Source organism: Scyliorhinus canicula, chromosome 6 (assembly GCF_902713615.1).
Source record: "Scyliorhinus canicula chromosome 6, sScyCan1.1, whole genome shotgun sequence".
Taxonomy (NCBI): Eukaryota; Metazoa; Chordata; class Chondrichthyes; order Carcharhiniformes; family Scyliorhinidae; genus Scyliorhinus; species Scyliorhinus canicula.
In genome coordinates, this window is record NC_052151.1 from 42,251,348 (window position 1) to 42,270,542 (window position 19,195).

General features: G+C 49.3%; 1 long non-coding RNA gene across 1 annotated transcript in view; it reads right to left on the reverse strand.

Annotated features, from left to right (window-relative positions):
- The window catches only part of LOC119967124, a 22,971-nt gene extending 12,441 nt beyond the window's left edge, over positions 1 to 10,530 (reverse strand). The window contains exons 1-2 of the long non-coding RNA XR_005460922.1: positions 9,850 to 10,530; positions 4,842 to 5,034 (exon numbers count right to left, since the gene is read on the reverse strand). This is a non-coding gene — a long non-coding RNA (uncharacterized LOC119967124). The remainder of the gene's footprint in view (positions 1 to 4,841; positions 5,035 to 9,849) is intronic.
- Between the last annotated feature and the right edge of the window lie 8,665 nt (positions 10,531 to 19,195).

The window sequence follows — 19,195 nt, forward strand, 5'->3', positions numbered from 1 at the left end:
ATTGAACTCCATCTGCCATTTCTCTGCCCAACTCTCCAATCTATCTATATTTTGCTGTATACTCTGACAGTTGGATTGGATTTGTTTATTGTCACATGTACTGAGGTACAGTGAGAAGTATTTTTCTGCGAGCAGCTCAAACAGATCATTAAGTACATGAAAATAAAAGAAAATAAAAAGAAAATACATAATAGGACAACACAAGGTACACAATGTAAATACATTGACACTGGCATCGGGTGAAGCACAAATGAGCGATTCTGTCATAGAGTGTGGTGAATGTGATTCACACCGGATTATAACCTGTATATACATGTGTCTATATTGTAAGTGCAGTTGCACTATCTGACCTCCAGGGGGATTAGCTCTGGGAATGCTTGAGAGTTGTACGGGGCTCCTCCCTTGGCTCCGCCCAGGACTCCTCCCCCAGGAGCTGCTGTATAAAGATCAGTGCCACAGGGTCAGCCGGCCAGTTCACCGAAAGTTCAACGGCTAACAGGCTGGCTCTGTTAAGTATATTAAAACCGCTATTCTAATCCTACAAGCACGTGTCCATAGAATTGTTGGTTCCAACACAGAGGCTGCAGCAGGGGCAAAGACAAGTGATGTAACGGAGGTAGAAGTCGGTAGGCTTGGTGATGAAGAAGATATGGGGTCACACCACCAGTTTAGGATCAAAAATAAATCTTGTACAGTCTGATTTAGCCTCTAAGACAATGGGAGTGCCAGGGTACTACCTGACCAGAGCGCGACCACCCGGGGGCCTCCAATGGCCTGTTTGTGTGGACCAGTGTTAAACAGCGCCATGGCGAGGTCCCAACGACTTGGGCTTTTGTTCCTGGGTCTCGGGAGAATTGGGCACTGACATATTTAAATGAGCCACGTCTTGAAAGATCTCGTTAGCTCCCGAATCTCGCGAGAGGCCTCTGGTGAGATTTAAGAGCCTCGTCATGTGACTGAGTCAGGTGCAACGAGGCTGTTTGATCGCGTCCAATGACTTTGGTCTTCGGAACATTAAATTGGAGAAAGTTCTGTCTCATCCAGGACTGGATGTTGGACACTCAGTCTGACAACGCAAAGCTAGTGGAGGCGAGACAGGTGCTCGCGAACTCAATCTGTATTGTCAGTGTGCATTTGGAACCTCATAGCTTTTAGAATGATATCACTGAGGGGAAGCATATTGATGAAAAATAGGAGAGGCCCAATCCACATTTTAATTTGCTTTAGAGTTGGTGACCAAATAATATGCTTAAAAAGCGCGATTCAGCAACTGTGTTGCGCTTGGCGCGGATTGGGACCCACCGGGTGAATAGCAGAAGAGGCAAAATCGAGATTAATGCCAGGCACAAACCATTTTGCGATTCACCTGCCCTGCTTCCGATGGCAAGTTCCGACTCGTGCCCCAAAATGGTGAGAATATCATTAACTCCCATTTGCCTTCATTTCAATCTCATTCACAAGATTGAATGCAAATACAGCGGCCTCCCAGGAATTCCCCGGTTCCCCAGCGGGAAGTCATTGTGGGGGTCGTTTAGTATTCCTTTTTATAAACTTGAAGCTGGCGCAGTGGCTATTGAGGGGAAGTGAAGAGATGAGTACCCCTTTCCATTTTCCGACATGCAGCCCAAGGATACTGGAGCAGCTGCCCAGTGCTCGGGGGGAGGAGGGGATCTTTTAGGGGGGATGGGTTTGGTCAGGGGGCTGAAACGTTTCAGTTTGAGGGTCAGCCCTGGGCTGGGGTGACGGGGGGGGGGGGGGGGGGGCACATGCTGTAAGAGGCTTTATGTCTGTGAGCCTTCGTGCCTTCTTTAAACATTGTGGCGACCCATAACTGCAACCTATCAGTCCTACCAAACACTTCCAGGACACAGCACTGGTGTAGCTTGTCCCATGAAAGTCATTCCCTTTGACTGTGAGCAGCCTCCAGCTCACTGCTGAAGGCTATTTCAAATGAGGAGCACTTCATGCTCCTCAACTCTCAAGTGCCTCGTCGAAGGCACAGGTGCCATGTCTCGGAGGATGATTAGCACACTGCATGTTCGGCAAATTTTGATGCCTGAACGGTGAGCCTGAACTCCAGGAGTGTCAGCACCATAGAGGCAGCTGCAAAAAATATAATAATAATAATTTTTATTATTGTCACAAGTAGGCTTACAGTAATAATTTTTGTATCATGGCCAATCCACCTAACCTGCACATCTTTGGACTGTGGGAGGAAACCGGAGCACCCGGAGGAAACCCACGCAGACACGAGGAGAAAGTGCAAATTCCACACAGATAATTATAATAATCTTTATTGTCACAAGTAGGCTTACATTAACACTGCAATGACGGTGCTGTGAAAATCCCCTAGTCGCCACATTCCTGAGCCTGTTCAGGTACACAGAGGGAGAATTCAGAATGTCCAATTCACCTAACAGAATATCTTTCAGGACTTGTGGGAGGAAACTGGAGCACCCGGAGAAAACGCGATCGGGGTCCACCGATCGGCGGGCGGGCCTGTGCCGTGGGGGCACTTTTTTCCTTCCGCGTGGCCATAGCCTTCATGATGGCGGACGCAGAAGAGACCCCCTCCACTGCGCATGCGTGGGGTTGACGTCAGCAGCCGCTGACACTCCGGCGCATGCGTGGACTTCCGCCAGCCAGTGAAGTCCCTTTGGCCCCGGCTGGTGTGGCGCCAAAGGCCTTTCCCGCCGGCCGGTGGGGCGCCAACCACTCCGGCGCGGGCCTAGCCCCTCAATGTTAGGGCTTGGTCCCTAAAGGTGCAGAGAAATCGCACCTTTGTTGTGGCCCGACGCCGGAGTGGTTGACGCCACTCCATCCCGCCGGGACCCCCCCGCCCCGCCGGGTAAGGGAGAATCCCGGCCCTGGTGCTTTGCCCATTAACCGAATATAGTTCACGACCTCCTCCAACCCCATCAAAGCCTCCAACACCTGCCTTCTCTCCTGCTCCACTTTCAGGAGGGTCAACCCTCCAATCATTGATGAATGTGCCTCCGGGGGCTCTGACTCATACAGCCCCCGGTAGAAGGCCTCAAACACCTCATTAACCTTCTGTGGGGCAAAAACCAGCTCGCCACCTCCCGGGAGGTGGCCTGCCATCTCAGCTGGTGAGTTAGCAGACGACTGGTCTTCTCCCCCATACTCTTAAAAGGACCTCCTCTAGTGTCACAGCTAGCTCACCACCTTACCCGTTGACAGCAAATCAAAATTAATTTGCAACCTCTTTCTGTCCGCCAATAACTCCGGTGTCGGGCAATCGAGTCATTGCCGGTCCACTTCCTTGAAAGTCGAGTCAGGTACACCACACCAAATCTCATATTGCTCTTACTTTATTGAACGCCGCTTGCCTTCTCGCCAGCTCTGCCCCAATGTTGTGGTACATTCTGATGGCATGGCCCTCCCATCTACAGTCTCGATGGTCCTTCGCCCATCTCAGGACCTGCTTCTTGTCCGGGTATCTATGAAACTTGATGATCGCCAGGGTGGTTCCCCTCGGCTTCTGCCTCAGCGACGGATGGGCCCAGTCCAATTCAGGTAAGGTTTGCAAGACCCCCTGCCCTACCAACTTTTCAAGCATCTTAGACATATAGTCTAGGGAGTTTGAACCCTCCAGGACCTCCGGCAGCCCAACGATTCTTACGTTTGCCATCTGGAGTAGTTCTTCAATCGTCAACCTTGGCCTTTAGCACTTTATGTTCTTCAATCAACAATGCCATCTCTGCCTCCAGAGAGACAATCCAGTCACTATGATCAGACAGCACCACCTCCACATTCTCTATCATCGCCCCTTGTACCTCTATCTGCTGGTCCATCTTTTCCAAGGCCGCCCCAATGGAGGTGTAACCCCTCTATTGCCTTCTCCAGGTCCTCGGCGACTGCCTGCCACTGCTTCTTAAATTTATTCGCCAAGAAGCTAACCAGTGCCTCAGTTGACCATGGAGGGGCCACCGATGCAGCTGAAGCCTCCACCATGTTCCTACCTGCTGAGGTTCGAGGAATGTCTGACGTTGATTCCTTGCCTGACCTGCCTGTATTTATGGGGCATCACTCGTCTAAGGGGATCCTATCCCATCGAACTTAATTCCTCCCAAAGATCGCCTTTGCATGGGCCTCATTGTAACAGATGTGTGTTGCTCACAGGACAAGGGGTGTCAAATGGGCTGGACACCTGCATGGTCTTCTGGGTGGAAGGTCCAGAGTTGCGCTCCTGCCGATCCTCATCCCATTGGCTGCTCAGGGCACTGGAGTTCACGGGCTGAACCATGGAGCAGATATCCCCCGCCATGGGCCGCACGTCCTGCGCCAAGGTCTCCACTGTGGATGCCATCCTCGCAGTGTTGGCCTTGTTGCATCACCCTGATGGCACCATCTCCTTGGACAGAAGGTGATGGGACTCCTCCAGTCGGCCTTGCAGTCTGTGGATGAATGCCGTTATTCCTTCCTGTCACACGCGACTCTGCCTCTGCAGCTCCAGTAGCTCTAGAATGATCGACCTGGGGCTCAGCAAAGTCCTGGGCTCCGGCATTCCTCAGAGTGACAGTTACCTGGGACATCCTTGCCTCCACCTGATGTGGATCATCACTACTCAGTAACCGAGAAACCTGTCTACTGGTTAATCCCACCCAAGGTGCGAGTATCTGCGCAGGTGGAGGGTGCGGGTGACACGTGTGACACTTCTTCAATACTGATCTCCGAGATGTGTGCCTCGAAGCTGCTCGGGTCCGTGGTGTCTAGGGGCTGTGAGGATGGTCTGGGCTGGTCTGCTGACTGACCAGCAATGGAAGGGAGATAGCATTATTGTGGGACAGGGGAACACTGATAGGAGAAATGTTACTCACATGAGGCATGCGCTAGGGCTGGATGTGTTGAGGGTTCTCAGTTGTGTTTTTGGCGCCGATCTCGTCCTCGACACAGGAGCGATCCTGCTCCTCACCGGCAGGCTCAAGGCTTGTTCCTCAAATGGGGTTAGGGTCTTGAATTCCGGCTTCACTCCGGCTGTGTTTGCTCATGCCCGTCGTGCTTGAGTTTGTCCTGCAACGAGACAGACAGGAAGAGTGTCGGCGGGCGTTGTGACATGTCAGATGGAGATGAAGAGTGGCAGATGAGTGAGAATGGGTCTGTTAGGGGGGTACCGGAGCTACTGGAGGGATTCTGGGCAGGGGGCTGATGCCACGAGGTGGGTAGGAGTGAGGTCTGTGTTAAGGGATGGTGAGTAAGACACTAGGAGGCAGATTTACCCTGGCTACACCATAAAGGTGCGACTGGACTTGGAACAAGTGCTGAGGAGGCGTTTAAAATGAGCGCCCCACTGATTAAAGAGATTAAGGTTTCCTGGGGCGAGCGTATCAGTGACGAGCCACCATGAGGGTGGTGTGAATCCAAGTGAGAAAACACTGTTCAAGGGGCTGAATATATCTCCCTACAGATGCTGCCAGACCATAAGACCATAAGACATAGGAGTGGAAGTAAGGCCATTTGGCCCATCGAGTCCACTCCGCCATTCAATCATGGCTGATGGGCATTTCAACTCCACCTACCAGCATTCTCCCCGTAGCCCTTAATTCCTCGCGACATCAAGAATTTATCTATCTCTGCCTTGAAGCCATTTAGCGTCCCGGCCTCCACTGCACTCCGCGGCAATGAATTCCACAGGCCCACCACTCTCTGGCTGAAGAAATGTCTCCGCATTTCTGTTCTGAATTTACCCCCTCTAATTCTAAGGCTGTGCCCACGGGTCCTCGTCTCCTCACCTAACGGAAACAGTTTCTTTGCGTCCACCCTTTCTAAGCCATGTATTATCTTGTAAGTTTCTATTAGATCTCCCCTTAACCTTCTAAACTCCAATGAATACAATCCCAGGATCCTCAGCCGTTCCTCATATGTTAGACCCGCCATTCCAGGGATCATCCGTGTGAATCTCCGCTGGACACGCTCCAGTGCCAGTATGTCCTTCCTGAGATGTGGGGCCCAAAATTGGACACAGTACTCCAAATGGGGCCTAACCAGAGCCTTATAAAGGCTCAGTAGCACATCGCTGCTTTTATATTCCAACCCTCTTGAGATAAATGACAACATTGCATTTGCTTTCTTAATCACGGATTCAACCTGCATGTTTACCTTTAGGGAATCCTCGACTAGCACTCCCAGATCCCTTTGTACTTTGGCATTATGAATTTTCTCACCGTTTAGAAAGTAGTCTATGCTTGGATTCTTTTTTCCAAAGTGCAAGACCTCACATTTTCTCACGTTGAATTGCATCAGCCATTTCCTGCACCACTCTCCCAAACTGTCTAGATCCTTCTGCAGCCTCCCCACTTCCTCAGCACTACCTGCCTGACCACCTAACTTCGTATCATCGGCAAACTTCGCTAGAATGCCCCCAGTCCCTTCATCCAGATCATTATTTCCTGCTGAGGTTTTCCAGCATTTTCTCTTTGAATATATGGTGAGTTTTCCCACCATTGCCACTGGCAGGATTCTCCCTGGTTGTCATACCGGAACCGACACTTTGAAAAAAATGTGGGAAAAATCTACCCAGTGGGTACCAACATTAAACTGGTCAAAGCTTAGCCTAAACCATGGGAAGCTACAGAGCGTAACAAATCTGGGTATCAATGGAGAAGATGCAGATGTGCAGATGGGTGCCATTAACATATGTAAAAGCTGATTGCGTGCTTCTGGATTAGCCAAAAGCTACTATGTAAGTAGTGAAACACAGGGAAGCCTGGATTAGGCCCCGAGGAGCACTGTATGTGTCCATGGCAACTGGACAAATCTATGCCTTTTATTTGCTTCTGACTTCACAGCTCTGATGCAGAACACCCTAAAATATACCAATTTGATTGCAAATTGTGATCAGGGCTGAAAACTAAAGCACAAGCATTTGGTCCTGAATAAATTGGCAGTTACCAACGTGGACAGATGAGTCGGCTCACAGTAAATTCATGTCATGTAAAATAAATAATGAGCTCTGCAGTATCATATTTTGCGCAGGATAAATGGCCCCTGAGGGGATTCCAGTTTGCTCATTGTTTAATTTAAAACTAAAGGGCATTTGAGAGGAAATAAGACAGGCCTTCTACTCTTTTTGAGCTCATTATTTGGTGACTAACTCTCACAGAACTCGGACTGTTCCGGCTACCGACACAAGCGGTGAGGTCTTTCGGCTGTTCACGCCGCCGCGATCTCCCAGATCCACTGATGGTGCACCCCCGCCGTGGGTCTCCTCGTGGGGTGGATTCAATGGGAAACCCTGTTGGTAGCAGCGGGATCAAAAGATCCTGCTGCCGGCCAACCGCGGGCCGCCGGGAAACACCGCGGGGGAGGCCAGAGAACCTCGCCCACGACCTTTCGAAACAAATGCTTCATGAACTGTTTCTGACCGAAGAGACAACATTCTCTCAGGTTTCAAAGAGTGCTTTTTGCTGCTTCACAAACCGTTCCCTGTGATAGAATGAGTGAGGTGGGCTCAATGACCACTCTCATCGATATACTCTGCAATGCTAGCAAAGTACTCAAGTGTCTGATATCAGGACCAAATCTGAGTTCCAGATTATAACAAGTGTTCATCATTGTGCTCGGGTAAGTGTCGATCTGTACCAGGGGTCACCTCGAAACATATTTCTGATCCGGGCTGAGATACCTTTCCTATGTTTCCTCTCCCAGCACAGATGGAGAGAGGCTCTTCATAAGATTACAGATGCTAGGTAACCATTACTCCCATAGGCAAGGAGTATGAAGCAACTGCTTACTAAGCGATTAGGAATGCGCCTGGTACAACTGATAAAATGCAAAACATCACCATACAGCTACATAGAGAGTGCTGAAAATATGATAGGGACGGGGAATGTAAAACACTACTCATGTGGTGCCTTAAGCTGAGTAAAACTTCCCAAGGAAGCTATCATCTATGAGCATCAGCAATCAACATTTGAAACCGAGCCACGTAAGGAGATATTCGGAAGGATGACCAAAATCTCCATCAAAGAGACACCGAGGAACATCTTAAAGGAAGAAAATGAGGTGGACAGGCTTAGGGAAGGGAATTCCAAACTTGAAGTAATTGGTTGCCAACGGCGGAATGACTAAAATTGGCACTAAATCGGAGGACAAAGATCTTGGAGAGCAGTATGGGCTGAAGAGGCGACAGATTTAAGAAGGTAAGACTATGGAGAAATTTGAAAACAGGACGGGGGACTTTAAAATCTAGGCATTGCCCAACTGGGAATCCATGTAGGCAATGTGAATACAAGGGTGATGAATGAACGGGACCTGGTGTGAGTTAGGACACAAAGTGCTCTCGATGTATCACAGATAAACTCTGAACCCATGTTGTCTGCAGGATTTGAGTTTATTATTGTGATTTTTTAAAACACTTGAATAATTTTCCCATTGGTCAGGAGATTTCTATCTCAAAAGTTCAACCAGTGGCTTATTCTCGGGTGCGGCCTTGTGAGTGGGTACACACCAGATTATCAGAAGGCTGAAACAGGCCATTCAGTCTCTCGAGCCTGTTCCATCGTTCAGTTCAGATCACGGCTGATATGCTTCTCAACCCTAAAAGCACTGCAGGCAGCCTTTTGGTCTGAGAAGGCTGTGTGTTGCAGGAGGGCTTGCACAAAGGCATTATTTGGGAGAGAAAGGGTTGAGTGGGGGGTGAAAGATGAGGAGTAACGTATGGCAGGGTTTAAATATTGGAACCCTCCAGGCTCAATTTCTAAGAGTCTAAATTTCAATCTTAAAATAATATCTGGAATCGTACGCGTCATGACATGAAAACAGCAATTCTTGAACCCTAAGGGCTGAACAGGGAAACCTGATTAAGTGGATTCTGTACATACTGCCAGGGCAGATTGCAGTTCGTGAAATCTGTCTCTGATTTTCATCGCATTGAAATGAATCCAAAGAAAATGCAGTCGACTCTGTAAGCAGCAGATTTACCCCCCTGAATAAACCCTCCTCTGGCACCACCCACTGCCAGGATGTCAGTGGGCAGTTGCCTGGGCTTCCGAATCTGCCACAGCGGCCGATCCTGTCATGATGGGAAAATTCCAATGGCTGCCAAGGCCATGCCAAAACAGTCAGATGGGAAAAACAAAATTCTACGCTGATCACTATCTATTTTCAAACTTTACCTTTATTCTCAAGTGTTTGTCCTAATGTCCTTGTGTACCCGAACAGGCGCCGGAATGTGGCGACTAGGGGTTTTTCACAATAACTTCATTGCAGTGTTAATATAAGCCTACTTGTGACAATAATAAAGATTATTATCAATGTTTCGTTCCATGGCTTGGTGTCAGGTTCTGTCTGACGATACTTCTGTGAAGTGGTTTGGCACTTTTTAACTGTCTGAAAGGTGTCATATAAATGCACGCTGTTGTAGATTTTTGAACATGGCACCAGGCATCAGATACCAGGAAACCCCAAGGATTCCCACATAGCCCAACAGGGACACTGCGCTTGGATATACTGGCTGGAATCATCCGGCCATTGCCATTCACTCTTCCCGCTAGCTGCACAACTCCGACCGTGGGTTTTCCAGTGGCGGGGGGTGGTTTCAATGGGAAATCCCATTGACAAGCTGCCAGCGAACATTGCACTTTGGGAAATACACGGCTGAGGGACCGGGGAATCTAACCCCCTGGATCACTTAGCCTCAGTGCACAGAGGAATATTACTGAGGGGTCGGGGAGTTCGCTGATTCCTGAAGAAATCAGTTTGATTTTCCAACCGCTGATTAACAGTCTGTTGGCTGGGCTCTGTATCTTGAGTGCTTAACTTCCCACCCACATTTCTTCAGGTCCAATTCGTCTAAATTATTACAATCCCCATAAATTAAAAATTCACCTGAGGAAGGAGCAGTGCTCTGAAAGCTAGTGTTTGAAACTAACATGTTGGACTTTAACCTGGTGTTGTAAGACTTCTTACTGTGCTCACCACAGTCCAACGCCGGCATCACCACATCTTTAAAAAAAGGAACTTCCGGTTGCTATCTGAAAGCATGGCACAAGAAGATTTTACGTTTTAAGACTTCTTTCGCAACAGGCTAGAAGCACGAGTGACTAAACACTATTTTTGTTGGCAAACTTGAACTTTAAACTACAGAACAGAACTTTCCCCTTACACTTTTAGCAGAACCCAAAAGCCCACTTCACAGATATACTTTACCTTAAGTAGTCCCTTAAGTAGTCGTTCAATTTTTCTGCTTCCAGTCTTAAGTAATTCTTAATTCCTGAAGGTTTACTTCCATTGCTTTCCTTTCCCAGCCGAGTAAAGTCTAGGGCCTGATTTAATGGTCTCGCCACGCTCGACTTGGTGACGTGGTGATGCAGTTGAATCTCGCGTGATGCCATTAGGCTCATTTAAAATTGTCCACGCCGCACTCCCCTTGTGCCTGGAATCTAATGACCTCGCCTGGGAGACCTCGCCAGTGTGTCGGTTCATTTCTACAAATGTGGACCAGGCATAAGGGCACCTGGGGGGGGCGTCTCCCAGGCCATTAGAGACCCCTCCGGGTGGCTGGGCTCTGGGCAGGGTGGTAGCCTGGCAGTCCTGGCACCAGGGCACCTTGGCACTGCCAGGGTGCCAGGCTGGCAGTGCCAAAGTGCCCGGGTGCCAGGTTTCTTGTGTCAGGGATCGGGCCTTGGGGTGCCTTGTCCTTAAGAGTTGGGGTGAGGGGCGGTCCGAGGATGCCCTAAGAGGCAGATTGGGTGCAGTGGGTGGGGTTCTAGAGGCCGCAATTGGCTGCCTGAGGGGGATTGAGAGGATTGAGAGGTTGGGGCGACATTTAAAAATGGCACCCTGATCCGTGAGTCACCTTGGTGCACTGGCCAGTTGAGTTTGTCAGTGCAGGAAATGAGGTACGTACGGCCTCGGCCAAAAAAACAAAGTCCTGTTATTTTTACAGTAACCACAGTACATGGTACACAATGTACGTTCCCCCGGCCGCAGAAAAATACTTTTCACTGTACACCGGTACATGTGGCAATAAATCAAATTAAATCCGGAACTTCATTGCAGTGTTAATGTAAGCCTACTAATGACACTAATAAAGATTATTATTATAAATAGCACAATGTTTCTCGCATTCCTGCTAAACATGCCCAAAGCGGGACTCTGGACTTCTGAGGAGAGCCAACACCTGTTGGGATTGAGTTTAGCCCTTGATGATGCAGCTGGGGTATGAGGGTGTCCAGAGTGGCGGTCTGGGTGGGCTCCCAGATGACCAGAGGCTCTCTGACTATTTAAAGAACATCGGCAGCACTCTGCAGTGTGGGTAGGCAGGAGCCTGCAAGTAGCACCAAAGACAGACTGCAGCAATGGCAGTCTCAGCCAGATCCCCGAAGGGACACCCTAAGACCACGGACCGGGCACAAAGTCACTACTCACTACTGCCTCCAGCCCGGGCAGCCACAGTTTTGTAGATTCCTGCTCCCTCTCCACAGCCCTGGCGCCCAGTCCACGTTTGTAAATACGTGTGGTAATTCACGCCCACAAGACCAGCGCCAGAGAGGAGTGGAGCACCGTGGTAGGGCAGAACATACTCTGTCCAACCCGCTAATCATATTTCAATGCATACAAATGCCGGTTCTGCATGTTGCCACCGGCACGGGGCGCAAACATAATTCTTGCCCCCAGCGGGGGACTGGAGCATGGCGAATTGTTTCCGGGTGCAGGCCTCAATTTTGGCTGTACGCCTGATTCTCCGCTCAATCACGGTTCGTATTTGCAGTGTTGCGAGGCGGAGAATTTTGTCCTCTGTTTTTGTCCCATTAAATCACGCCCCTCACAAATTGTCTTTCATGGTGAGCGTTTTTCCTGCGAATTCCCCATCTAGTGCATGTTGCATCGCATATCAAACTTGCCTTTTCCATTATATTGTACAGTCCCTAACAGAGTTGTTTTGACAACTCCCGCTGGAGCATAATTCCTTACCATCACCTAATCCCCTGTGTTCCATTCCTGTGGTTTTTGTGGTTCCAGATTAATTTTGTTAGTCCAATGTTTACAGCCAATATTCCCTGAAGCAAGCCTAAATTGGACTCCTCCATCTGCTTCTTTAAGTCTCTCACAAACCTGTCGCCAGGTTCTTTTCCTGCCTTTCAGTCAGAACAGGTACCAATAAGATTTCCTCTGTTTTCCTGCATCTCCCTGTCATCAGGTCCTGAGTTCAATACCCTGTTTTGTGTGAGGCGTTTCCCTAATATTTACCAGGACCAGTGGTCACACGTGATCCCGTTTCTTCTTTTATACATCCAGTTTTTTCTTGATATTTTCTTTTAGGGTTTTATTCATGCAATCCACAGTTCATCAAACCACAGGTACTTTTTTTGCCCCTTCATCAATTCAGTCCTTTGTCTTGAGAAGTCCCACCTGTATGCCAAGAGGTTTTGATACCAACCAGCACTTTTCCCGTAAATTATTCTAAAATATAGGGTTCACCACAAGACCACTTGGACCCCCGTGGTATCTTTGCCTGGACTACAGTATGTGGTGCCCCTCTGTCTGCCAATATTCTCCTTTCTTCCCTTCTACTATTAAATCTAGGTTGTCTCTGGCTGTCATATCGGAGTCAGCCTCATCACTGCTGAGATGGTGTGAAGGGGTCCAGGTCAGGTTTCCCTCCATCTCCCTCCTTAGAGGGATTACACTTCCCTCGAGGGTGTCTGATACACAATTACCCCACCCTCAGGCCTCTTTCTTGGTTCTTTCCTGTTCCGAGGTGTACGAAATCCCCCTCCTCTATGACTGAATTTCCTGCAGTTATTATGCTCCTTGCTATCTCTACCTGGCTGATTATCTACATTCTCTTTTTGCCACTGGTTTATTTGCCTCCCTATCTCCACTGTCTCTCCTGGCTCTGTTTAGGGGCCAGGTCTGGGGTTACTGGAGGTTTCGTCCCCTCTACCGTGTCTTTTTTCCACCTTTCTGCACTGTTCTTATCCAGCTTTCAAGGTGTACATTCCCAAAACATAATCAATGGCTTAACACATGAGCTTCTGTCATGTGTGTGTCTCCCAAATGAAACCCTGACATGGCTATATTAGTAACAGGTTCCAGATGAGCTACAAGAGCTCTTAATCATCTGTGAAGATCATCTGCTGCCAGTTGATCCCAATTCAACCATCCTCCTGTTTCACTGTAAACATGCCACAATCTGCCAGTAAATGATTCTTGCTGTTCCTCTGTACCCATATAGTTTGTGCCACCCCTTCTCTACCCAAACGCTTCTCTAACTAGTTGCTTAGCATTATCCTAAGTTACTGTTGGTTGGGCATACTTAGTGGCACTGCATCCCCCCCCCCCCCTCCCCCCAGCACACCCTGGCACCCACCAGAACACCAGACCCATTACCAGCAGCAGAGCCCACACCTGCCCCCAGCCGTGACCCCCCCACCACCACCACCATCCCACCATCAGCAAAGCATGAAGTGTCCAGCTCACAAAGTCCTGCAGGACAGGTTGACCCATAAGAAATGGGAAAAGGCCCAGACGGACTGCAGGGTGCCACACATCAGAGCCCTCACACCCCCTACAACGAATGGGTCCCAGAGGTCATGGGGGTGGCCTCCGGCATCGAGCTTGGCCTGGGCCACAGAGAGCAGAGTCCACTGGCCTGTCACAAGTGAGTTGTTCAACCCAGATATAATGATCCTTTCCTCCCACTGACCACATGTCCATTCCCCCGCAGGATATCTATCTGATGGAGCCGGCCCATCCAGGGTGGCCCCATCCCCCCCACCTTCCAAGAGAACACCTCGAAGGAGAGCTCTGAGATTGCTCCATGGCTTGGGTCACTGTCTGTGCGGAGTCTGCACGTTCTCCCTGTGTCTGTGTGGGTTTCCTCCGGGTACTCCGGTTTCCTCCCACAGTCCCAAGATGTGCAGGTGTGGTGGATTGGCCATGCTAAATTACCCTTAGTGTCCAAAAAAAAGGTTAGGTGGGGTTACTGGGTTATGGGGATGGGATGGAGGTATGGCCTTAAGTAGAGTGCTCGTTCTGAGGGCCAGTGCAGACTCGATGGGCCGAATGGCCTCCTTCTGCACTATAAATTCTATTCTATGTTTCTATCCCAACTCTCCACCGATGCAGAGACAGATGCCTTCTGGACACAATGTGGTGAGCACCATACAGTTGCCGATGAACATCAGGTGGAGGCAGGAAACTACAGGAGAGAGAGCAGTGGGAGGTCTGCTGCATCCCAGGACCCAGTTGGGTCGCAGTCAGATGTTGAGCCTCTGGAACAGATTATCCAGGAGCTGATGCTAGAGTGCGGTCTTGAGATTCAGAGGGGGATATCAGCGACACTCCAGTGGGTTCATAGCTGATTGGAGGAGTCCCAAAGGCTACGGGCGCAGGAGATGACACCGGCAATGCTTGGCACAGAGCCAACGTTGCCAGGGTGGCGACCTCAGTGGAGAGCTTGGTGCACGTTGTCAGCAGCATGAGTGGAGGTGTCCAAGGTGTGGCTCAGTCAGTGACGGCCATGGCTGAAGGCCTTGGCTCCATGTCCTGGTAGCTGAGGGACGTGTCCTTGATGCGGCTGGTCCTTCCCGAGGATCTGTGGAGCATATCCCAGTCTCAGGTGGGCATTGCCAAAGTGCTCCAGAGCATGACCCAGCCCAGGGGCGTTCTCCCACCGATGGTGGTCACCCCACCCCCACCGCCCCAGGCTGGGCGGTCCCTCCCTTGGGGCTCCCCCACCCGCTCCTAGAACTGTGTCAGCAGCCGCTGTGCCCCCGGGCTGACTGTCCGTTGCTGAAGGTGGGAACTCACCTCCTTCGATCCCACAGCAGCCATTGTGCTAGCTTCCTGTTTTTAAATAGGTGTGCTAAAATGCCCGCGTGCCCGCTCGCTGTGGAGCCGGTTAGATCATGGGAGGCTGTTAGACTCTACAGAGGCTGTACTGGGTACATCACATCATGTCCTATGCTACAACCACCTTTCTCTTCACCTTCCATGACATCCTTTTCTACATTCTCCCACCATTTATCTAATATACTTCCTTTCATCCACAGCTCCTGAAATAGCACAATTCCTCCACCACCGACAAACAGTGGCAGCCGTATGTACCATCTACAAGATGCACTGCAGGAACTTGCCAAGGTTCCTTAGACCAGTGTTTTTCAAACTTTTTTCCCAGGACCCACTCTTACCAACCGGCGGAATTTCGCGACCCATGCCAACTGGCGTTCGCAGCACACCATTTTCGCTTACCTTTAATGCGGCAGGTGAGCCTGCTTGGTCCTCACGATCTCACTTGCTTTGTAATTCAGTGCTACATTTCTGCTAAGGACTTCAGCTGACAAATTAAGTTCTCACTGCATCCTTTGAAAAAAGAAAACGGGGGGTCTGTCCTGGAACTCACCATGCTTAGTTTTCAAATGCATTTGAAGATTTGAGGCTTTTAAACTTTCATTTGCATCCTGATTTGCACTAACACAATAAAGCCATGCCTCAAGAAATCATCTTTATACTGCTTTGTTACCGATTTCAGTTTCTTCTTAATGAGTTGTTCACCAGAGGTCCCGGGACTCTGTATACGGCTCACACCAGCACTGCTTTGTCCTGCCGTTGACTCTCCTGTGAAGCTCCCTCCAGCAGATTCAGTTGTGAGATCCTGGCCCGTTTGTGTCTATGAACCTCTCTTTCTTATTACAAAATAGTCCATCTTCAGTTCTTCACACAGTCCTGTTGCTTGCTGGCAGCTATAAAATGGAGGAATCTCTCCTCCACGATTTTGCACCCAAAGCATGGACGCACGGGCTCATGACCTTCTCTCTGCCGCTGCCTCTGGTGGAAAGACAAAGGCCAGTTCGCGGCCGGCATTTGAAAAAATATTTTGAAACATTGTTTCCGATACCTGATTTTTCCAAGTTTGTGACATTTTAGTACTGAAAATTAAAACAATTTCAGTTGAACATGCGCATCCTTACATTTACACACACACTTTGTTTTAAATATGTTGCAATTTCTTTAGACATTTAAACAAGTATAGAAAAAGTGCAATATTGTTTTACTTTACAAACTATGACTTTAGATGAGATGAAGTAACTTGTCAAACACAAACAATGTCACAATATTTCTGACTAGTTCCACTGCATTGCACCATCCAAACATCCAAGTCGTGTCCTTCTCCATTCTCACCAAAGCACTTACTTCCTGGTTTCCAGAGAGAGGCAATACAAAGTGATGACTGTATGGGTTTCTTCCAATGTTGACATGTGTCAGCCGTATTGACTGGCCTTGTTTGATCAGTATTCCTCGCGGACAAACCTGGCCTGGCTTCTCTCTCACTGTCCAGTCGCTGCACCCACCCCTGTCACAGACTACTGACCACTTCCTGACTACTGCTTCATGTCATGGGTGTGCAAGCGGACATTGTGCTGGCTATTGAACAGCTTGACCACATAGTCACAGGTCACATACTGCCGATTGGTGGCGGGGGAGGAGTCGAGCAGCACGCAGAGCGCTAGCACCAGAACAGAGCGTCAAGCTGGGGCCACCACCGTTAACATCGCTCTCCCACGTGGATGCTCGTAAGCCCCAGCCCCTACCCCCCCGAACACGCACAGTGTCCAGTATACAACCCAGACTCACGCCACCCTGCTCCCTCAAACGCCTCAATCAATCGAGGATTTCCCGAGGCGGCATTCTTAACAACTGGTCGCAGCTGTTGGGGACTTCTTCCCGCGATCGGGAACGTCAAAACCCAATTGCTCCGCAACCCTCCCGACACCCGCATGTGACCCACCCACGGGTCGCGACCCTGAGTTGAAAAACACTGCCTTAGACAGCACCTTCCAAACCCACGACCACTATCATCTGGAAGGGCATTGCCAGTGCTCACAACTCTTCTTCTCAATGGTTTACTATGTCATTGATACATTTACAACCAGTAACCTGTTTCCTTTTTAAGTTAAAATAACACTTACAAATGGACAAACATCAATACGCTGCTCCTATTTTCAAGTTACATCAGTGTCAACACTGTTCCTGTAACTTCTGGACTCACTCTTGGATTGCTGCTCCTAATAAGTTGCTGCTTAGGTTCCTGGTGTTCCTTTCATTTATTTGTCGTTTTAGTCCATCCCTACTGCTTGGATTAGACTTTCAATGCAGTCACCGAAGCCTGACCCTTTTGTGACCCTGACACTCGGGGGTTCGGCAGACCCTTCCCCCCCCCCCCCCCCCCCCCCCTCACGGTATGTAGCCTCACGACCCTTAAGGTCCACCCCCCCTCGCTCTTTGCCAACCTCACTCCCGACTGTAAGCCTGTCGCCACCAGGATCAGGCGGTACAGTTCCCAAGACATGATTTTTATTAAGTCGGAGGTCTAGCGACTGTTGAGTGAAGGGATCATCGAGGCCAGCAACAGCCCCTGGAGAGCGCAAGTGGTGGTCGTCCGGACCGGGGAAAAGAATCGGATAGTTGTGGACTACAGCCAGACCATTAACCGGTTCACGCAACTGGATGCGTACCCCTTCCCCCGCATGGCGGAGATGATCAACCAGATCGCACATTACCGGGTGTTCTCAACGGGCGATCTGAAGAAGGCCTACCACCAGCTCCAGATCCGCCCGGAAGAGCGCCACTACACTGCTTTTGAAGCAGCCGGCCGACCCTTCCACTTCCTCAGGGTCCCTTTCGGTGTCACTAACGGGGTCTCGGTCCTTCAGAGAACGATGGACCGATTGGTGGATCAGTATGGGTTGCGGGCTCCATACCCATACCTGGACAATGTTCCTCCAGGCCGCCCAATCCCTCAATCTCACATATAACAAGGAGAAGTGCGTTTTCCGCAAAACTCGTCTAGCCATCCTTGGCTATGTCATAAGAACATAAGAACTAGGAGCAGGAGTAGGCCATCTGGCCCCTCAAGCCTGCTCCACCATTCAATGAGATCATGGCTGATCTTTTGTGGACTCAGCTCCACTTTCCGGCCCGAACACCATAACCCTTAATCCCTTTATTCTTCAAAAAACTATCTATCTTTACCTTAAAAACATTTAATGAAGGAGCCTCAACTGCTTCACTGGGCAAGGAATTCCATAGATTCACAACCCTTTGGGTGAAGAAGTTTCTCCTAAACTCAGTCCTAAATCTATTTCCCCTTATTTTGAGGCTATGCCCCCTAGTTCTGATTTCACCCGCCAGTGGAAATAACCTGCCCCCATCTATCCTATCTATTCCCTTCATAATTTTATATGTTTCTATAAGATCTCCCCTCATCCTTATAAATTCCAACGAGTACAGTCCCAGTCTACTCAACCTCTCCTCGTAATCCAACCCCTTCAGCTCTGGGATTAACCTAGTGAATCTCCTCTGCACTCCCTCCAGTGCCAGTACATCCTTTCTCAGGTTAGGAGACCAAAACTGAACACAATACTCCAGGTGTGGCCTCACTAACACCTTATACAATTGCAGCATAACCTCCCTAGTCTTAAACTCCATCCCTCTAGCAATGAGGGACAAAAATTCCATTTGCCTTCTTAATCACCTGTTGCACCTGTAAACCAACTTTCTGTGACTCATGCACTAGCACACCCAGGTGTCTGTGCACAGCAGCATGTTTTAATATTTTATCATTTAAATAATAATCCCTTTTGCTGTTATTCCTACCAAAATGGATAACCTCACATTTGTCAATATTGTATTCCATCTGCCAGACCCTAGCCCATTCACTTAACCTATCCAAATCCCTCTGCAGACTTCCAGTATCCTCTGCACTTTTCGCTTAACCACTCATCTTAGTGTCGTCTGCAAACTTGGACACATTGCCCTTGGTCCCCAACTCCAAATCATCTATGTAAATTGTGAACAATTGTGGGCCCAACACGGATCCCTGAGGGACACCACTAGCTACTGATTGCCAACCAGAGAAACACCAATTAATCCCCACTCTTTGCTTTCTATTAATTAGGGGCTGGTTTAGCTCACAAGGCTAAATCGCTGGCTTTTAAAGCAGACCAAGCAGGCCAGCAGCACGGTTCGATTCCCGTACCAGCCTCCCCGGACAGGCGCTGGAATGTGGCGACTAGGGGCTTTTCACAGTAACTTCATTGAAGCCTACTCGTGACAATAAGCGATTTTCATTTTCATTAACCAATCCTCTATCCATGCTACTACTTTACCCTTAATGCCACACATCTTTATCTTAGTAAGAAGTCTTACAACACCAGGTTAAAGTCCA